This window comes from Aquarana catesbeiana, linkage group LG03 (genome assembly GCF_042186555.1).
Source record: "Aquarana catesbeiana isolate 2022-GZ linkage group LG03, ASM4218655v1, whole genome shotgun sequence".
NCBI lineage: Eukaryota > Metazoa > Chordata > Amphibia > Anura > Ranidae > Aquarana > Aquarana catesbeiana.
The window spans coordinates 213124941-213139432 of record NC_133326.1 but is presented as its reverse complement, the minus strand read 5'-3'; the positions used below and the strand labels follow the sequence as shown (position 1 = coordinate 213139432).

Here is a 14492-nt window from a genome sequence, read left to right as displayed (position 1 = left end):
CATGCCGCGTTTGAAAAAACATTTTTTTTCCCGAAATAGCCAAAAATGAAAAACGCCTGTAAAGGAAACATGGCTAAACATGGGTTATCAGGTTTAGCCGCTTTAAGTCCTCATGCACATGGACGTTTTTACAGCTGCTTTTTTGAGCTTTTTTTGCAGCTTAAAAAGGCCTGTCTATGTTAGTCTATGGCTTCATGCCCACCTAGGCGTTTTTGAGCTGCAAGTGGCATAAGCGTTTTTAAGCTGTAAAAAAAAACCCAGGACCAGTGCGTTCTGAAAGACGTTTTTCAGCTGTAAAAACGTTCTAACACTGAAAAACGCTCAAAAACGCTCAAACGCTCAAAACGCTAACGCGGAAAAACGCTCAAAAACGCTAAAAAACGCTATTGCAAAAACGCTGAAAAAAGCTGAAAAAAGTAAAAAAAAATTCACTGCAAAGATACTGGCGTTTTCATAACGTTTTTTTAACAGCCTGTGTGCATGAGGGCTTAGAAGCGTTTGGCGTTTGAAATGCCTCTAAACTCAGAGTCTGAACTAATTTTTTTACTTTCCAAAAAAGGCCTCTAAACTCAACTGCCTAAAAACGACATTAAACGAACCTGTGTACATGTACACATAAGATAATATTGGATGAGTTCAGGGGCAGCTGAAAAAAGTAGCCAACTGCCTCTGAACGTCCGTTTACCAGCAGCAGTGTACATGGGGCCTAAAAAAAAATAAATTCTGTCATCTACGTAAAGGTAGACTATGCTTTGCGAGACAAAGGGGCTGCTACTGCTGATGTCTTCCTGAAAATGCTGCCTGGCTAGTAGGTTGACACATTGCTGGCCATATTTTCTGGATCACTGACCCTGAACAAGTATGCAAGGGCTCGGACTTCAGTAGCAGCATGTCTGTTCCTGGTCATAGACTCAGAAATGATTTAAGCCAGAGACTCCCCAGCTGGTGCTGTTGGCAATCTGGGGAAGTGGTAATGTCACTCCCCTCATCATATAACAGCATTCAGGCCAAGAGATCGACTGCTAGGCATGGGCACAATCCATTTGGAGTAGGTCCTTCTGCACAGGCCATAGTAATGCCTTTTCCAGCTTGGCCTTATTGCTGTCTGTATCCCTGTTAGGTAGATTCACCCTCAATTTGTCCTGTTTACCATTATGAAAATTAATGTTAAAATCCCAAATTTTGGATTGTCCTCAAAACCGTATTGGAGGATAAATCTTCCACTGGGGACACCAGCTCTGGTGACAACTAGAGATTCTCTCACTTTGAAGGCATTTCCTCACTTCCTGTTTTGGCAATGGGACAGGAAATGGAGGGAAATCTCTCCAATGGAATAGGAATGGATAGCAATGAAAGCCTGGCAAGGTTTTTAATCCTCCACTGTATCCAAGATAGAAGAAAAAAAAGTTTTGCCTTTTTAGTTCTACTTTAATGTCACAGTGGCAAAACGGAGATGTCTCCTTTTTTTTTAATGTATGTTTATTTATTAATGCTCGTATCACATTACCTGAATACATATGTTTTAGCATGCCACAATGATTAGTTGTGAACTATGTGCGCTGCATTGAAGGAAAAGTACAGCTTTGTTAGCGGTATTTCTGTGCAATGATATCAATATGAATGGACTGACTTGACACAACACTGTGCACAACATAATGAGTGGGAATCCAGGCTTTGTGTTTTAGAATCAGGTTGTTTGTTGGTGATTTTTCTAGATTTTGTATTTTGGTTTTTTATTTTTCGTTAAAAGTTTAGGATATGTCATTGGTTTCCTAAATGGAAGACAACATTCTGCTATTCCTCCATTAGACGTGATTGTAACCAGAATCCTGTTATCTGTGTTTTCTTGTCAAGCGTCTTATGTACTCTGCCTGGAGCACAGCTTGAATGGGTTAATGACTTGACTTAGTCATCGGGTTGTTTTGCTGCTTATTGGTTCCCAGAAGTATTGAAACTTGGGAAGTGTGAAAGTCCTTCCTGCAGTCTGCTCCAGTGTACTCCACACAAGTCTCCTCCGCATTGTGAGCTCATTCTCCACCCAAAACTTGTTGTGACACATCTGGTTCACATTGTGGAGACCGCGATTTGGATTTGTCTGCCCTTTTGCCTTCCTCCTATCTCTGGTTTTCCCACAAAACCCACTTCTTGGCTTCTCCAAAAACCTTCATGACTTTTCCTGCTTTCGAGATGTCAGCTTTGTTGCAACGCTGTTCCTTCCTACTATTCTTATAGCCCAGGGTAATCATGGATCTACACACAAAGGTATGTGCTTTATAGGATCGTGGTGTTCATATGTGTGCTTTAATTAGGAGTAACACAATGTTGTGCTGGCTGGGAGTATCTTGCATTGTGAATGAAGTTTTTTTCTCAGTGTTGGCTGCCAGGGACTTTACACAAACTAGGCTGTGCTCTGTGCTTCTGAATTCATGCCTGGAGCACATGCCGCAGGGTGGGAAGTCAAGGGAAAATATTCTGTTTCTCTTTATACTGTTGCGAAATGCTGTTAATAATGATCACATGAGCAGCTCTGGTCAGCCATGCAGAGTGGACAGAATAACATGGGAACTTTAAGGTGGTTTTTCTTGCTCACTGTTTAGCTGAACTGCATGTTATGTCGGACATAATTGAATTTGATATGATAACATTAAATGATCTGATATTTACCAGTGTTGTAAACAAGTGACCTTTACTTAAAGATGGCAATGTCTTCCTTGCGTCTCGTTAACCAATTTACAGCACAGTACTCTGGGCTGACAACTTTCATGTACAGTGGGGAAGGAAAGTATTCAGACCCCCTTACATTTTTCACTCTTTGCTATATTGCAGCCATTTGCTAAAATCATTTAAGTTCATTTTTTTCCTCATTAATGTACACACAGCACCCCATATTGACAGAAAAACACAGAATTGTTGATATTTTTTCAGATTTATTAAAAAAAGAAAAACTGAAATATCACATGGTCCTAAGTATTCAGACCCTTTGCTCAGTATTTAGTAGAAGCACCCTTTTGATCTAATACAGCCATGAGTCTTTTTGGGAAAGATGCAACAAGTTTTTCACACCTGGATTTGGGGATCCACTTCCATTCCTCCTTACAGATCCTCTCCAGTCTGTCAGGTTGGATGGTAAACGTTGGTGGACAGCCATTTTTAGGTCTCTTCAGAGATGCTCAATTGGGTTTAAGTCAGGTCTCTGGCTGGGCCATTCAAGAACAGTCACGGAGTTGTTGTGAAGCCACTCCTTCGTTATTTTAGCTGTGTGCTTAGGGTCATTGTCTTGTTGGAAGGTAAACCTTCGGCCCAGTCTGAGGTCCTGAGCACTCTGGAGAAGGTTTTGTCCAGGATATCCCTGTACTTGGCCGCATTCATCTTTCCCTCGATTGCAACCAGTCGTCCTGTCCCTGCAGCTGAAAAACACCCCCACAGCACGATGCTGCCACCACCATGCTTTACTGTTGGGACTGTATTTGTCAGGTGATGAGCATTGCCTGGGTTTTCTCCACACATATGGCTTAGAATTAAGGCCAAAAAGTTCTATCTTGGTCTCATCAGACCAGAGAATCTTATTTCTCACCATTTTGGAGTCCTTCAGGTGCTTTTTAGCAAACTCCATACGGGCTTTCATGTGTCTTGCACTGAGGAGAGGCTTCCGTCAGGCCACTCTGCCATAAAGCCCCGACTGGTGGAGGGCTGCAGTAATGGTTGACTTTCTACAACTTTCTCCCATCTCCCGACTGCCTCTCTGGAGCTCAGCCACAGTGATCTTTGGGTTCTTCTTTACCTCTCTCACCAAGGCTCTTCTCCCAATAGCTCAGTTTGGCCTGACAGCCAGCTCTAGGAAGGGTTCTGGTCATCCCAAACGTCTTCCATTTAAGAATTGTGGAGGCCACTGTGCTCTTAGGAGCCTTAAGTGCAGCAGAATTTTTTTTGTAACCTTGGCCAGATCTGTGCCTTGCCACAATTCTGTCTCTGAGCTCTTCAGGCAATTCCTTTGACCTCATGATTCTCATTTGCTCTGGCATGCACTGTGAGCTGTAAGGTCTTTATAGACAGGCGTGTGGCTTTCCTAATCAAGTCCAATCAATATAATCAAACACAGCTGGACTCAAATGAAGGTGTAGAACCATCTCAAGGATGATCAGAAGGAATGGACAGCACCTATATGAGTGCCACAGCAAAGGATCTTAATATTTAGGACCATGTGATATTTCAGTTTTTCTTTTTTAATAAATCTGCAAAAATGTCAACAATTCTGTGTTTTTCTGTCAATATGGGGTGTTGTGTGTGCATTTAATGAAGAAAAAAATGAACTTAAATGATTTTGGCAAATGGCTGTAATATAACAGAGTGAAAAATTTAAGGGGGTCTGAATACTTTCCGTCCCCACTGTATGTATATATATATATATATATATATAGTTAAATTGCTATTAAAATGGTATCTATTAATTTATATATGTATGTGTATGTGTGTATATATATATATATATATATATATATATATATATATATATATATATATATATATATATATATATATATGTGTGTGTGTATGTGTATATGTATATATATATATATATATATATATATATATATATATATATATATATATATATATATATATATATATATATATATATATATATATAATATATTTTTTTATTTTGTTTTTTTACCTTTTTAATAGCACTTTAACGACGAGACCAGTTTTGCAGTAACGTTCAATTTTAATTTGCAGATATCAATGAGGTAAAGCTATTCTGCATTCACAATTTATTCTTTGCAACTTTTTCAAGTACAGGCAGTCCCCGAGTTATATACATCTGACTTACAAACGGAGGGAGACAACAGGAAGTGAGAGGAAACCTACCCCATAGGAAGGGAAATTCACTCTACTGTAAGTTATCATGGGAAAAGGTTTAAACAAAAGAAAACTTTATCAGCAATCCTTGTTTCCACGACAACCCAAAATTTTCATAATCCAAATGTCACAGGAATAGAAAATTAGGTGACATCTTTTGCCCAGGGGCACAGACAGCAAAACAAACATTGCAGGGGTGTTGACCCTTCCCTATGCTATCCAAAATATGTAAAAAAAAAATTTTTGGGCTGGAGTTACTTGTGTACCTGTAATGTACCTGTTCCGACTTGCATACAAATTTAACTTAACAACACACCTACAGACCCAATCTTGTTTGTAACCTGGGGACTGCCTGTATAGTGATTTAGAGGAGGTAAATGAAAAACCTTTATATAAGTTGCATTTCAAAGAAATATATGAATCGCACATACAATGTCTTGTTCTAACCTGTAGCCTATATACTGTCCAATTGTTTCTAAAGTTAAAACCTCATTTTATGGAGTTGACAGGGTTCAGTGCTCACGTTTTGCATGGGACATTATCAAAGATTGAGAGTGACATCTGATGACAATGGCGTCATTGTCATCAGCATTGATCCGAACAGATAATTGTTAGCCTGCTTACAAAGAATTTTAGAACCTGTAGAAATTTGTGCTTGTGTAGATGGCATCAATTTGAGACTTTGCTGAGATCAATCAGAATTTGTTGACTGGTGAATTTGACCTGCAGCCCACCTCCTTCTGACCTGCGTTTGACCTGCTTCAAGTGGGTTTTACATTACCACAGGCTTGTATTGGAATGTAAAACCTTCTTGAAGCAGAGAAAAGCCTGTTGACATGGGCCCTAAGGCATGGGCAGCAAAGGGGCATGAAAAACAGGCAGTTGAGCTGCAGTTTTACCACCACCTCCCATCCCCGACTGCCCACTTAAAACATAACATGCTACAGAAAGGGTTTGACACCTAAATTTAACTCGAGATGCTGAGTTTGACAGATGACAACTCTTCGCTTGTAGTTGTGCTGCAAAATTCTCCTTTGGCACAAAGAAAAGTATTCAGGAGGTGACCGTATCGCTTTCTGAATACCTGGAAGCCATTGCACCACCAGCACTGTGACCACCCACCCAGAGTCACTTTTCAGAGGTGGGGTAGAGGCAGCTTCAGGTACATATGAGGCCTAAAGGTGTTTAAAAAGGTAACTTTCATATGAAATCTAAGAGTGTCATTAAGGGCTGCCTATAGTACACAATGGCCTATAGTATAGTACTATAGTGCACTGCCTATAGTACACAATCTTTCTGATCTAAGGATATATTGGAAACACTATTATATGCTTCACATTGCTAAAGTCTATCTATAGCCAAAACTTTTTTTTTCTTTTAGTTTTGGATAGAGTGAGGAAGGGTTAGAACACCTCACAGGTTTTGCTGCCTTTGGGGGCTCCATGGGAGAGTTTCCTTCACTTGCTGTCTTGTAAGAAGGTTGTCCACTCTCACTTGTCTGTTCCCCTCTAAAGGAACCATGGTTAGCAGTAAAATCTGACAGGGCTTCTGACCTTTCCTCATTCTATCCAAATCTAAAAAAATAAATTTTTGATATATATACAGTATCTTACAAAAGTGAGTACACCCCTTATATTTTTGTAAATAATTTTATTCTATCTTTTCATGTGACAACACTGAAAAAATGTCACTTTGCTACAATGTAAAGTAGTGAGTGTACAGCTTGTATAACAGTGTAAATCTGCTGTTCCCTCAAAATAACTCAACACACAGCCATTAATGTTTAAACCGCTGGCAACAAAAGTGAGTACAGCCCTAAGTGAAAATGTCCAAATTGGGCCCAATTAGCCTTTTTTCCCCTCCCTGGTGTCATGTGACTCGGATGTGAATAGGGAGCAGCTGTGTTTAAATTTGGTGTTTATCGCTCTCACTCTCTCGTACTGGTCACTGGAAGTTCAACATGGCACCTCATGTCAAAGAACTCTCTGAAGATATGAAAAAAAGAATTGTTGAGCTACATAAAGATGACCTTGGCTATAAGAAGATTGCCAAGACCCTAAAACTGAGCTACAGCTCGGTGGCCAAGGGCATACATCGGTTTAACAGGACAGGTTCCACTCAGAACAGACCTCGCCATGGTCGACCAAAGAAATTGAGTGCACGTGCTCAGCGTCATATCCAGAGGTTGTCTTTGGGGAACAGACATATGAGTGCTGCCAGCATTGCTGAAGAGGTTGAGGGGGTGGGGGGTCAGCCTGTCAGTGCTCAGACCATACGCCACAGACTGCATCAAATTGGTCTGCATGACTATCGTCCCAGAAGAAAGCCTCTTCTAAAGATGATGCAAAAGAAAGCCCATAAACAGTTTACTGAAGACAAGCAGACTAAGGACATAGATTACTGGAATCATGTCCTGTGGTCTGATGAGACCAAGATAAACTTATTTGGTTCAGATTGTGTCACACGTGTGGTGGCGACCAGGTGAGGAGTACAGAGACAAGTGTGTCTTGCCTACAGTCAAGCATTGTGGTGGGGGTGTCATTGTCTGGGGCTGCATGAGTGCTGCTGGCACTGGGAGCTACAGTTCATTGAGGGAACCATGAATACCAACATGTACTGTGATGTACTGAAGCATAGCATGATACCCTCGCTTCAGAGACTGGGCTGCAAAGCAGGATTCTAACATAACAACCCCAAACATACCTCTAAGATGACCACTGCCTTGCTAAAGAAGCTGAGGGTAAAGATGGTGGACTGGCCAAGCATGTCTCCAGACCAAAACCCTATTAAGCATCTGTGGGTCCTCCTCAAACGAAAGGTGGAGGAGCACAAGATCTCTAAGATCCACCAATTCCGGGCTGTTGTCATGGAGGAGTGGAAGAGGACTCCAGTGGTGACCTGTGAACCTCTGGTGAACTCCATGCCCAAGAGGGTTAAGGCAGTGCTGGAAAATAATGGTGGCCGCACAAAATATCGACACTTTGGACATTTTCACTTAGGGGTGTCTGAGTTATTTTGGGGGGGACAGCAAATTTACACTGTTATACAAGCTGCACACTCACTACTTTACATTGTAACAAAGTGTCATTTCTTCAGTGTTGTCGCATGAAAAGATAGAATAAAATATTTACAAAAATGTGAGGGGTGTACTCACGTTTTGTGAGATACTGTACATTTTAACATATAATAAATGTATTATTCCATCCAGTTAATATGAACTCTAATATCTAATCTAATATGAACTATTGTTTAGTAGTTGGAGGATATTCACCATCTAATAACACCCAGAAAGGTGGAAGACTGGGTCTAGAAGCAAAGTCGGAGCTGTGTCAGTAACAGCTGTTCTTCTGTGACATTCTGAGCCCACAGCTAATGGGCTTTCTTCTAATTCAGCCGTTGCTAAACATTTCCACAGATAGTGTACTTCTGCGCTGCCTTGCAGGAAACTCCTCGGTGGATATTTCACTCAGTCTCTGGAAGGTGTTTAAATGAGTGCCACATTTTGGTTATTACACAGTGTCATTACATGCAGAGAACCAGTCGCCAATGTCTATGAACATCATTAGAATACAAGCCAGGCACGCCACTGAAAAATCATTAATTTTCTTCAGCATAGTGCACAAGGTTTGTGCACTGCAATAGCTTATGTTCATAAGAATCATCACCCAGTCTAACCCTGAGATATATATCTATATATAGAGATAGATAGATAGATAGATAGATAGATAGATAGATAGATATCTATTACCCATGTGATTCGGCTTACACTTAGGTGTATATTTATTAAAAAAAAATTGTACTTGGCTATTCATACAGAGAAGCTGTGTAAAGTAACCAGCTGTTGTGAGACTGGGGCAAAATCCAATTATTATCAAACTATTTTATCTTAAGTTCTTAAAATATTATGGGCAGTTGTATAGGTAGGTTCTTTCATAACAAACACTTTGAGAAAGTACTGCATTATGACCACTAGATGGCGTTGAGAATCACGTGGAATAAAATCCCTCTTTGTAAGAATGGTAACAGTCCTAGAGAGCATGGGGAGAATTTGGCAAATAAATGGGATCTTGTAGTAGAAATGGTTACATTCATAAGCAAATTGCCTTCAGTCTCCCCTAGAATTGTTAGTGTATCCCTTAAATGTATTTATTCCTTATGATCCTCAGCATCATCTAGTGGCCATAATGCTGTATTTTTTATTTATTTTTTTTTAAAGAAAAGCATAATGCTGTATTTTACCAAATCTTTGTTATGGATGAACCTTTCTTTACCAATGCGTAATATTTGAAGAACATTTGGACAGAAGGTGAAAATGGCTTAAGAACATTCATTTTTGCCTAATTTTCACAATACCTGGTTAGTTCACATACAGCAAATATACATGCAGTTTCACTGGATGAATAGCTATGCAATTCTTTTCATACATACACCACTTACGTGGACCCAGCATCAGATTTTTATTTTTTATTCTGAAGTGCAGGTAAATTAATATGTAAGAAAGAATAACACTACCTCTCATGGAGATCACAGTACTCCCCCTGGCAAAGCTTTTTTATAATTTTTTTTCCCTCCAACAGGACAAAGCTTTGTTCAAGCACTAGCCAAGGTGTATATTCACTTCTTAGACTGAGATGCTGGCACAGAGATGACACAGTTCTGTGTAACTCCTGGAGCCTTCTTGGCTGTGTTCACAAATGTTTTGCTGCTCTTGCCTCCTCATGTGACTTGTTCAGCTAAATCGCCAATGGACAGCACACTGAGGATAGGCTTTCTCCTATCTATAGCTGTCTGAGGGTATCATCCCAGCCTAGGTAAAGTCTGTGGATAGAAGCTAAAAGGCTTTCAGTGATAAAAGATGAAGTGTTTTTGTTGTCCTTGGCATAACATATCTTTAAAAAGTAAAGAAAATTCTATAAGGGGTGGAGGAGATGGTATCAGTGACTTCTTAATTCTGTTGCTTGAAGCATACCTTCATCCAAAAAAATACTCTTACCTGTTTCCAGTCTCGTCAAAAAATGGCAGATTTTTTTTGTCCATGGTACACAGTCCCGCTTCCTTGCTTTTCACTTAGGTAAGTATGACATGGGGTTGATTTACTAAGACTGGCGCGTGCATAATTTGGTGCAGCTCTGCATAGAAACCAATCGGCGTCCGTGGTTTTTTTTTTTTTTTTCCTTTTTTTTTCAAAGCATAGTTGCACAAGCTGAAGTTAGAAGCTGATTGGCTACCATCCACCGCTGCACTAGATTTTGCACTCTCCGGTTATATAGTAAATCAACCCCATTGTCTCAGCCTGCTTCTACCCACAACCTCCTGGGATCACGTCACACAACCCAAGAGGCTGTAAAGCAAGTTCACTGTAGGCTGCAGCTTGTACAGTAGAAGATCTGGCTGTGAGAAATAAGGAAGTGACATTTGGCTCCCAAAATCAGGATGGCAGTGCAGAGGAACAGAAGCCCTATGGAAAACCAATATACAGAAGACAGAAATGTAGCAGCCCACGGAGTCCAGCGTTGTCTTCTGTGTTAAATTGTTCAGGAGAGGTTTTAAACCGACCCGTGTACATGAAGCGTTAGAGTCTGCAAAAGACTTGAGACTGGGGAGGAGGTTCACCTTCCTAGAGAACAACAACCCTAAACATACAGCCAGAGCAACAATGGAATGGTTTAGATCAAAGCTTCTTCATGTGTTAGAATGACCCAGTCAAAGTCCAGACCTAAATCTGATTTGAGAATCTGTGTCAAGACTTGAATATTGCTGTTCACAGATGCTCTCCATCCAATCTAACAGAGCTTGAGCTATTTTGCAAAGAAGAATGGGCAACAATTTCACTCTCCTAGATGTACAAAGCTGGTAGAGCGATACTCAATAAGAATTGCAGCAGCGAAAGGCGGTTCTGCAAAGTATTGACTCGGGGGGCTGATGCACGCCATGCTTTTCAGATATTTATTTGTAAAAAGTTTTGAAAACCATTTCTCATTTCCCTTCCACTTCACAATTGTGTGCTACTTTGTGTTGGTCTATCACATAAAATCCCAATAAAATACATTTACGTTTTTGGTTGTAACATGACAAAATGTGGAAAATTTCAAAGGGTATGAATATTTTTTCAAAGCTCTGTGTATGTATTTATATGTGTGCGTGTGTATGTACAGTATCTCACAAAAGTGAGTACACCCCCTCACATTTTTGTAAGTATTTTATCCTATATTTTCATGTGACAACACTGAAGAAATTACTTTGCTACCATGGCACCTCATGGCAAAGAACTCTCTGAAGATTTGAAAAAAAAAGAATTGCTGCTCTACATAAAGATGACCTAGGCTATAAGAAGATTGCCAAGACCCTGAAACTGAGCTGCAGCACAGTGGCCAAGACCATACAGCGGTTTAACAGGACAGGTTCAACTCAGAACAGGCTTCGCCATGGTAGACCAAAGAAGTTGAGTGCATATGCTCAGCGTCATATCCAGAGCTTGTCTTTGGGAAATAGCTGTGTGAGTGCTGCCAGCATTGCTGCAGAGGTTGAAGGTGTGGGGGGTCAGCCTGTCAGTGCTCAGACCATACACTGCATCAATTTGGTCTGCATGGCTGTCATCCCAGAAGGAAGCCTCTTCTAAAGATGATGCACAAGAAAGCTCGCAGATTGCTGAAGACAAGCAGACTAAGTACATGGATTACTGGAACCATGTCCTGTGGTCTGATGAGACCAAGATAAACTTACTTGGTACTTCAGATGGTGTCAAGAGTGTATGGTGGCAACCAGGTGAGGAGTACAAGGACAAGTATGTCTTGCCTACAGTCAAGCATGGTAGTGGGAGTGTCATGGTCTGGGGCTGCATGAGTTGCTGCCAGGATTGGGGAGCTACAGTTCATTGAGGGAACCATGAATGCCAACATGTACTGTGACATACTGAAGCAGAGCATGATCCCCTCCCTTCAGAGACTGGATTCGCAAGGCAGTATTCCAACATAACCCCAAACAAACCTCCAAGACGACCACTGCCTTACTAAAGAAGCTGAGGGTAAAGGTGATGGACTGGCCAAGCATGTCTCCAGACCTAAACCCTATTGAGCATCTGTGGGGCATCCACAAACAGGAGGTGGAGGAGAGCAAGGTCTCTAACATCCACCAGCTCCGTGATGTCGTCATGGAGGAGTGGAAGAGGACTCCAGTAGCAACCTGTGAAGCTCTGGTAAACTCTATGCCTAAGAGGGTTAAGGCAGTGCTGGAAAAAAATGGTAGCAACACAAAATATTGACACTTTGGGCCCAATTTGGACATTTTCAAGCTGTACACCTACTACTTTACATTTTAGCAAAGTGTCATTTCTTCAGTGTTGTCACCTGAAAATAAATAATAAAATATTTACAAAAAAAGTGAGGGGTGTACTCACTTTTGTGAACTACTGTGTGTATGTGTGTGTGTGTGTGTGTGTATATGTATGTGTGTGTGTGTGTGTGTGTATATGTATGTGTGTGTGTGTGTGTGTGTGTGTATGTATGTGTGTGTGTGTATGTATGTGTGTGTGTGTGTGTGTGTGTGTATATATATATATATATATATATATATATATATATATATATATATATATAAATTCTACATACACAGTGCCTTGCAAAAGTATTCACCCCCCTTGGCATTTTTTGTGTTTTGTTGCCTCACAACCTGAGATTAACAAGGATTGTTGCTGAAAAACGTCCCTGCAGCATGATGCTGCCACCACCATGTTTCACTGTGGGGATGGTGTTCTTTGGGCGATGTGTTGGGTTTGCGCCAGACATAGCATTTTCTTTTATGGCCAAAAAGTTCAATTTTAGTCTCATCAGACCAGAGCACCTTCACACATTTTGGGAGTCTCCCACATGCCTTTTCTCAAACTCAAAATGTGCCATTTTGTTTTTTTGCTGAAAGTAATGGCTTTCTTCTGGCCACTCTGCCATAAAGCCCAACTCTATGGAGCGTATGGCTTATTGTCATCCTATGTACAGATACTCCAGTCTCTGCCGCCCCATCCAGGGTTACCTTATGTCTCTGTGCTGCCTCTCAGATTAATGCCCTCCTTGCCCGGTCCGTGAGTTTTGGTGTGTGCCATGTTCTTTCCAATTGGTTATGATCGATTTGATGGTGCTCCTAGGGATCATCAAAGATTTGGATATTTTTTTATAACCTAACCCTGACTTGTACTTTTCAGCAACATTGTCCCTTACTTGTTTGGAGAGTTCCTTGGTCTTTATGGCAGTGTTTGGTTAGGGGTGCCTCTTGCTTAGGTGTTGTAGCCTCTGGGGCCTTTTAAAAAGGTGTGTATATGTAATGACAGATCATGTGACACTTAGATTGCACACAGGTGGACATCATTTCACTAATTATGTGACTTCTGAAGGTAATTGGTTGCCCCAGAGCTTTTTATGGGTTTATAACAAATGGGGTGAATACATACACACATGCAAATGATCAGTTTTTAATTTCTGAAAAATAGTTTTATGTATATATTTTTCTAATTTTACTTCACCAACTTAGACTATTGTGTTTTGATCCATCACATATAATTCAGATTAAAAAAAAACCATTGAACTAAAGGCTGTAATGTAACAAAATAGGGAAAAGGCCAAGGGGGTGAATACTTTTGCAAGGCTCTGTATATAAATGTTTGTGTCCATTGATATGTTACTCTTTCATCTCTGTCATTTACATTGGTAGAAAAAGTGTGTAATGCCCCATACACATGAGCATTTTCCGTCGGAAAAAACTTGGATGGTTATTCCGACGGAATTCCGCTCAAGCTTGCCTTGCATACACACGATCACACAAAAGTTCTTTGAAATTTCGACCGTCAAGAACACGGTGACGTACAATACTACAACGAACCGAGAAAATGAAGTTCAATTCTTCCGAGCATGCGTTGAATTGTTTCCGAGCACGTGTAGGAATTTTGTGCGTCGGATTTTGTACAGACGATCGCATTTTCGGATAGGAACTTTTCTCGACCGAAAAATAGAGAACATGCTCTCTATCTTTTGCTGGCTGGAATTCCGCTAGCAAAAGACCAATGGAGCATACACACGGTCGCATTTTCCGACAAAAAGCTCTCATCTGAGTTTTGCTGGCGGAATTTCCAATCGTGTGTATGCAGCATAACAGATAAAAACAAAACAAAAAACAATCTGTCTTCTATTACACCATTCAATATTTAAATCATATGTAGTATTTTAATGTATTCATGTTATGTAAAAAATAGTAGTTTTTTTTTTAAAATTTGCTTCAGCACAGCTAGTAGATTTAAGAGGTTTGTTTATTTTTTCTTTTATCAATTTTGTTTGCTCTGAATTTGGAAGAAGTCTTTTGTTTCCCTATTATCTACCATGGTTTGGTGCCTTTAGACTTTTTTGACATTATGGTTTCTTGTGGCAGACAATACAGTCTTCGATCTATGAATCTATTCTTCTCTGACCAAGCAATGCAGATGTTTCAACGCTTTCATACAGTGGACCTTTTAACCAGTAGCAAAGTTAGTTAAGCCAAAGCAAAGAAGGCTTTTCATCCCTTGTAAATGACTGACATGATAAGCAGGGTTGTTATATTTGGCCAAAGAGAGGCAGATGCTTTATGCATTTAATATGGTTGATATGGGG

The 14492-nt window shown here is 40.3% G+C and overlaps 1 protein-coding gene across 3 annotated transcripts in view; it reads left to right on the top strand.

The window, feature by feature from the left end:
• The window catches only part of PLXNB2 (plexin B2), a 323100-nt gene that overhangs the window by 97769 nt on the left and 210839 nt on the right, over window positions 1-14492 (top strand). The window contains exon 1 of one of the 3 annotated variants that reach the window (XM_073619758.1): window positions 1982-2262. The exons of the other annotated variants lie outside the window; for them this stretch is intronic. The gene's annotated coding sequence lies outside the window, so the exon portion shown is untranslated. Of the gene's footprint in view, window positions 1-1981; window positions 2263-14492 lie in introns of those variants that run through there. 3 annotated transcript variants of the gene reach the window in all.